We start from the raw sequence: 7,433 nt of genomic DNA, 5'->3' as shown, positions 1-7,433 counted from the left end.
ACCCCCCGCTGGCCTCAAGCCAACGGGGAGGTAGAGAGATTCATGCGCACCCTGAACAAGATCATAAGGATTGCCCATGCCGAAGAATCCCCCCTGGAAAGGGCAATATACAGTTTTCTGCGCGAGTACAGGCTGACTCCACACCGGACCACGGAGGCTGCACCAGGTCCTGCGACCATGGGACGGTTGGTCAGAGACACCCTTCCCAGCCACCCCGACTGGACCCCGAGTCGGGTAGACTCGCAGAAGACTCTCTCCAACAGACTCCGATCCAACAACTACGCCAGCTCACGGCGGAAGGCCAAGGAATCGGAGATCCGAGAAAGGGATCGCGTATACGTGAGAGACCGGTATCCAGGAAGCAAATTCCGGCTCCCGTTCGAACCTCAACCATGGACGGTCCTGCGGCGGACAGGCACCATGGTGACAGCCCAACGTGGACCAGAAACAGTTACCCGCAACATTTCCTTTTTCAAGAAAGCACATCCAGACACCGTTGGCTCACAGGAGCTAGAAAGGGGCCAGGAAGCTCCCAGTCAACGAAAGGACCGCGAGGAGTCAGAGACAGCAGAACAAGACAGCCACGGTGAAGACCCTGCGGGAGGTTCAATGACACCCGTGACCCCCAAGGCGAACACCCCACACTCTCCAGCTGCTCGACAAGACACCACCGCTATCCCGAGGGAAACCCCGCCGAGAACCCCTGCCAGAGGAGAACGGACCAGGTATGGCCTAAGGAAGAACCCTGCTCCCTCATCCCAATTTGCGGACTTCATGGTGGGTTGAGCCCCTGATTGGAAGCCACGGACTGGTAACCTGCATTTGAAATGTAACCAGATACCACTGCTAAGAGATTTACTAAAAGCATCACAATACACTTTAAGCTTCTCATGGAATTCTTATTTCCAGCCAAATCATCAGTACATTGATTCTAACTTAGAGTCACCAATAAAACAAAAATTGTTGTCTGTCTACTGAATTCATATGAAAGAGTTTGGAGGCCTCTGGAACTCTACCTCCAGCACCCCAAATTGAAGACTTTGAAATTAGTGCAAGGAATCTTTGAATCACAATTTTCTGTCTCTGTCCTGGGTGGAGTGATATTCACAGCAAGTACTTCCTCCCTTCTTTCAGGAAGAAATCTTTGCGCAATGTAAAGGAGGCGATTCAAACTTGTGTTAAGACACTATACAATATGCTTTTATAGGGATACTAGCCCAATTTATGGACAAAACGAATGAAAGACTCAAATCTAAAGATAATAACTAATGGGTCTGTCAAGATATTAGAAAGCATTTTCTGAAGTTTTATGCATGCGCTTTAGTACCTGAAGAAAGATATTTCTATCTCATAAATTGTCATCGTTAGTTCTAGAAAGTTTCTTGTTTGTGCAGGTGGGAGGTGTTGTCTTTGGTAATGCACATTATGTATGTCCAATGCCAATAGACCCGATTCAGGCAGGAGACTCCCGATTTTTCAAGCCAAAAATTGCTTTATATTAGCCGTCTCCCACCTGAAATGACAGTTTCTACAATAGAAGTCAATGGGGAATTTTCATTCTCCCGATTTTCTACTTTAATTCTCCCAAGTCCCTGTCCTGAAATGTTGGCATGTCTGCATTGGTGCTGTTTGTACAGAACTACATATTCCATACATGACAATGGACCCGAATCCGGCGGGAGACTCCCGATTTTTAATGGGACAAAAAGTGCTTTGTTTTAGCGTCTCCCACCTGAAACTGCACTTTCTGTCATAGAAGGCAATGGGGAGATTACACTGTCCCACTGCCCTGCCCTAGAATGCTGGCATGTCTGATATTCTACTTAATGAAGCATGTGCACACACTGTGAGCATGCTCTCGTGAGTTGTGTCTCGTCTTCCGCGCATGCGCAGTAGGACGATGGCGGCCGGGCTGTAAAAGTCGCGTTCTCTTCTGGACGAGCCTCGAAGTACGACGGCGGCTGCGCACTGCCTTTGTACGCGTCTTTTTTCTGGGCATGCGCAGTGATTAGCAGGTGTGCGCATGCTTACGTAAGCAGTGTCTCAGCATGCGCATGGGCAGTAACACCATGTCACCTGTGCGCATGCACCTGTGAGGTGTGTCTTGTTTTCTGAGCATGCGCAGTGAGATTCCGGCTGTTAATGGCGGCGGCCCAGTCACTTCCTGTCTAGTGTTCAGGCCCGGCCGCTCTGGAAACAAATATCAATATATCACCGAAGGCAGAGCTGTCCCAGGTGAGGCGGGGGCCGGGAGCTGAGGGGCAGAGATGGCGAGGGAGGGGACTGGTCAGAGCTGCGAGGGGGGGAGGGAGGGAGGCTCCAGGAGGAAGGAGGCCTCGAGGGAGAGAGAGCAGCTGTAAACACACCTGGAGTGTCCCCGGGAGCGCGAGCCGGGGCGTGAACCGTTCACGGGGGTCACGGATGCAAAATGATGCACAGGGCTTTAAATGGGGAGGAAAAACTGTCGAGGGGCGTGGCCTGTATAACTAGAGGCGTGGGTTGTATAATTAGAGGCGTGTCTTGTGGAATTAGGGGCGTGGCCTGTGTGATTAGAGGCGTGGCCTGTATACTTAGGGGCGTGGCTTGTATGATTAGATGTGCGGCTTGTATAGTTAGGGGCGTGGCTTGTATAATTAGGGGCGTGGCTTAAAACAACAATCTTATAAAACCTGTGCTTGGCATAGTGTACCGCCGACTGGCATTTTGAGTTTTCAGTCTTTGCGTCCAGATATATAATACAAGTAACATTACACCGACAACAATCCAACGCTTGCGTGACAACGCATGCCATAACAACACGGTCGTTGTGTTGTTATTTCACATACCGTTACAACGCAAGTCCAAACAACGACTTGCGTTGGGGGGCCGAACGTGTTGGATTTAAAATCCACCTTCCCTAGTGTCCGCACAGACTGGATTTGGAATAGTAAATGATACTATTCCAACATCCAGCGCCCCCTGATGCAAGTCGTTGTTACAACTTGCGTTGTAACGGTATGCGAAATAACGTAGTTATGGCATGCGTGGTAAACGCATGCGAAGAAAGATCACATATTCAGCCAGGACTATTGACTTTGTCAGTGGTTGTTAGCTGCATAATATAAATAAGCAACGACTGTGGCTTCGTTGTAAAAAATGTTGAAGATTCTTCAGTTCTGAAATAAGACTAAAAGAACTAAAATGAGTTTCTGACGCCACCGACTGTATGTTCTTATCATGTGAAAATGGCTTTTTCGAGCTTTTAAACGTTGGGGGAAAATTGTGGTATAAAATGTGCTGTATGCTTTTATGATTTTTACAAAACAAATCGAATAAAGCTTATTTTGAATTTGAGTTTCTGAAGCTACATCAAAGGCTTTGAGCGGTGGTTCTGTTCAGTGCTTGAAATGGAAAAATAGAAGTGCAGGTAGTCTCCAATTAAAAGTATTAAGTCTCTCTTGAGAAGTGCCGGTACTCTCCTCAAAATGAAAAAGTGCAGGTATTCCGTGCCGGGCAGTAACAGCCTATTTAAAGCATTAGTATTGCTGCAGAGTTAAGATGTTAAGATTTTTCTTCACCCTGAGGGCAAAAATGGAGAGTCCAGCAAAGACCCATCTCAGCACCTGCTTTTAAGAACTGCCGGTGCTGAGCACCGTTGGTTATACAAGGGGGGTTGTACCCATATGGTCAGTGGGACCTGGGTGATCAATAGCGTTATATATAGAGGGTCCCAGACCAAAACACAATTCCTGATTTTGAACACACACTATTTAAATGAATTTTTGAAACACACACTAAATGAAGGTGAACAGTGTTTTTAATTCACTGTACCAGGTAAACAATGAATGTTGAAAAATCAGACATTAAATATACATGATTCAATGCGCCCACAAAGGGAGGGGGAGGTGCAAGGAGGGGGATGTATTTCACTAGATTTTACATCACTAGTTAACATTCAAGAACAACAACATAATACATAGTTCAAAGCATAATTCCACATACATGAAAGCCATGGAACATGACATATATCATAGCAAAAAAAAATTTCTAAGGAGATACTCCTATAATGATTAGTATATCAAACTAGGGTTAGGAGTTCCTTGTTGTAAGGTGTAGATGTCTACGTTTCGACCCCGATGGTGTAGGACAGTGGATCCTTACTGCGTGGGTCTTCGTCAGGACGTGATAGGTGAAGGGGAGGGGAATGATGGGGCGTTTAACTCTGCGCAAAAAAATATAATAATAATTGTTACTCAACCAGTCTCAACTGAGTCCCGACACAACTACAAAAAGAAGGACAATAGAGTCCATTTATTAAAAATCAAAAGAAAGGAAATGGTAGGAGGTTCATACCAAGAGAGAAATACTGGGTGGGCTAAAGGCTAAATAGTTATCTCATGCCACAGATCAACAAAAGGAACTGCCATATGTGTCTAAACACCTAAAAAGCTTTATTACCACTGTGACCCAATGAGACAGGTAGGATTTAACTGGAAAAGACTCTTACACGACAGGGCATTAAATACCTTCGTCAGACGATTATGCACAAAAGGGGGGTACCACGTGTGCAGTCAAGATCTACCGTATGTAATCAAAATTAAAAATCACATTTGTAAGCAAAACCCAAGTGGGGTGTTGAGACTAAGGTGAGGCTGTATGGATAGAGCCCTACCTTGTTGTAAGCACCAAGGGTTAAGTCATGGATCAAAATGATTACCGGCTGCATCTGAAAGCAACGGTAAACAGCGTGTCAGTAGCACAGTCGCATTCTCCAATGAATCAATGAAGACTCAATACAGCTCAAAACTCACCAGTGTGGGTTGTACACCGTGCTAAGCCGGCTCTTTATCCACAAATTAACGCACGTTGTCAAGCTTGGCTCCGCATTATTGCTCTGTAAAGACATTGATAGAAAACGCCCAGCGTTTTAGAAATAACCCAGCGTTTTAAAAGTATGTCTTGCTGCTCCCTGCCAAGGGGAAAAAACTCACCCGCAATAGGGTTTGAAGGGCCAACCAGCCTTATTCCTAAAAAGAGACCTTTTTTCAGTTGGGGCGCGTTGTCGCAAAAGCATCTGCAGTGAACAAATCTGCAATATACAAGGTGAAAGGCTACTTAAGGAAAACCCAGCGTTAACAAATACGCATGGCTGCTCCCAGCCAGAGGGGAGACTCACCCGCAATATTGTGGAAGAAGCCAAACCGGGATTTTATTTCCGACCAAATCAGGGAAAGCCTCGATGATATTTAAAAGCCGCGTGTCACCATCTGTAGAGACACGGAGAAAAGACACTTAAACAGCCGCCCTTCGACTAACAGAACGCACAATTTCAGAACGCCAGGAGGGAGACCAAAAGGCAGAGACTCACCCGCGCTGCTGACGGAAAATTCCGATAGTGGTGCCTGCGCGCCGCGTCTCCTGGAAACAGGAAGTGTTGCCCCGAGAGACGGAGTTATTTACTCTCATGTGAAGACAGACTCGGGTCAGACTTATAAAAACTTCATTTAAGCGGGGATTTCGTCAGGAAAAAATAAACTCAATCAATGCTAGCTTTTTTAGGTCAGGGAGGATGGAGACCCCCCCGGGGCCGTGGGAACATGTGGGACAGGGGGACAGGCAGGGGCCAATTCAACCCAGGCCAAGAATGGGACTCCGGGAGAGGGAGAGGTGCCAAGCAAGTGAGCTTCCCTCAAGAGGAACACGGGGAGAGGTCGACCCGCAGAAAAACCTACCGATGGTGACAAAGACGTCTCCTGTGATTAACATTTCCAAATACACCCTCCAAGACGATGAAGTTAAAGTATTGAGTCGTGGTTTATCCTTCGTTCCAACCTCCAAACCAGATCCGTTCAACACGGAGGTCGAACTCCACAAATTCTTCAGAAAGATAAGACTCAGATACTTCTTCAGGAACAAGCCACCTCAACCGATGCTATCTGCCACAAACCTGAGGGTACCATCTACTTTCGTACCATCGACTTATGCCATGACCCAGCGGATCCTTGCGTATGAAAGTCTCGTACTTAGGGATGTAAGGTCTATCCTTGATGACAACAAGTTTGTCAGAAATAACATTAGCCGTGCAGAACAATCAGCACTCAAGACGATAAGAGACAACACTGAAATAGTTGTGAAACCGGCCGACAAGGGCGGGGCGATAGTTGTCCAAGATTTGGATAACTACACTCAGGAAATTTTGCGACAGCTGAACGATGGATTTAGCTACAAGCAATTGGGTGGTGACCCATCCAAGGACATCACGGCCGAGATCCTGAGGGTTACGGAGGATGGACGACAACAAGGTTTCCTATCGGAACACGAATTTCAATATCTGAACCAGAGGCATCCACGACTCCCAACCATCTATACCCTACCCAAAGTACACAAGGATCTCCACCAGCCTCCTGGACGCCCGATTGTCTCGGGGTGTGGTTCTGTTCTGGAACCCCTATGTAGATACATAGATGTTTTTTTGAAACCTATAGCAGAAGCCACTACCACTTATCTCAGGGATACTACTCATACCATCAACCTGATTGAAGGGCATCCCTATGACTCCGCTAAAGATCTTCTAGTAACCTGTGACATCGTCTCCCTGTATACAAGCATACCCCAAGAGGAGGCTCTCATGGCAATGACTATTGCACTAGATAAGCGGGAGGCTCCAACCTGGGTGCCTACATCTTTCATCATTCTATTATTAAAAATTGCGATGATGAGGAATTTCTTTGTCTTCAGAAACTGTTTCTATCTCCAGACCAAGGGTGTGGCGATGGGGGCTGCCTTTGCCCCAGATTTGGCCATTATCTTTATGTCCATGTATGAGGACACGTTTGTACTTACTGATGCTAACCCTTTCAGACCACACATAAAAACCTGGATGAGATATATTGACGATATCATCTGTATCTGGTCAGGTACTGAGGACAAAATCACCGGTTTTTTCAATTGGCTCAATTCACGCTCCCCGGACATCAAGTTCACTATCCATTTCGATAAAAAAACAATAGATTTCTTGGACCTTACTATTTTTGTGGAAGATGACACCTTAAAAACTATACTGTTCAGGAAACCGACGGAGAGGAACTCTCTTCTACTATACTCTAGCCACCACCCCCGAGGTCTCCGGGACAACCTTCCGTTTGGTCAGTTTTTAAGGATTCGACGTAACTGCAGTAGGAAGGATGACTACATAGAGCAGTCCACCGTGTTGATGAACAGGTTGCTCGAACGTGGATACCCCAGACGCCTGGTAAATAAAGCCAAAAAAAGAGCATGGTTCAACCCAAGAGAAATCTTGCTCCAACCTAGTGACAAACTGGTGAACCAGGAGGAGCGCCTCATCTGTGTGACAACTTTCTCCACAAGGAGCAATGAGGTGAAAAAAACCATCAATAGATATTGGAATTTGATATCAGAAGATCTTGGGTGTAACTCATTGCCCCTTCATGCTT

General features: G+C 46.4%; 1 protein-coding gene across 2 annotated transcripts in view; it reads left to right on the top strand.

Moving 5' to 3' along the window:
- The first annotated feature begins 2,118 nt into the window (after positions 1-2,118).
- Positions 2,119-7,433, top strand: part of LOC144770951 (uncharacterized) — a 197,945-nt gene continuing 192,630 nt past the window's right edge. For both annotated transcript variants that reach the window (XM_078655790.1, XM_078655789.1), the window contains exon 1: positions 2,119-2,235. The gene's annotated coding sequence lies outside the window, so the exon portion shown is untranslated. The remainder of the gene's footprint in view (positions 2,236-7,433) is intronic.

The sequence above is a fragment of the Lissotriton helveticus genome, chromosome 7, assembly GCF_964261635.1.
Source record: "Lissotriton helveticus chromosome 7, aLisHel1.1, whole genome shotgun sequence".
Taxonomy (NCBI): Eukaryota; Metazoa; Chordata; class Amphibia; order Caudata; family Salamandridae; genus Lissotriton; species Lissotriton helveticus.
This window is presented reverse-complemented; position numbering and strand designations above follow the sequence as displayed.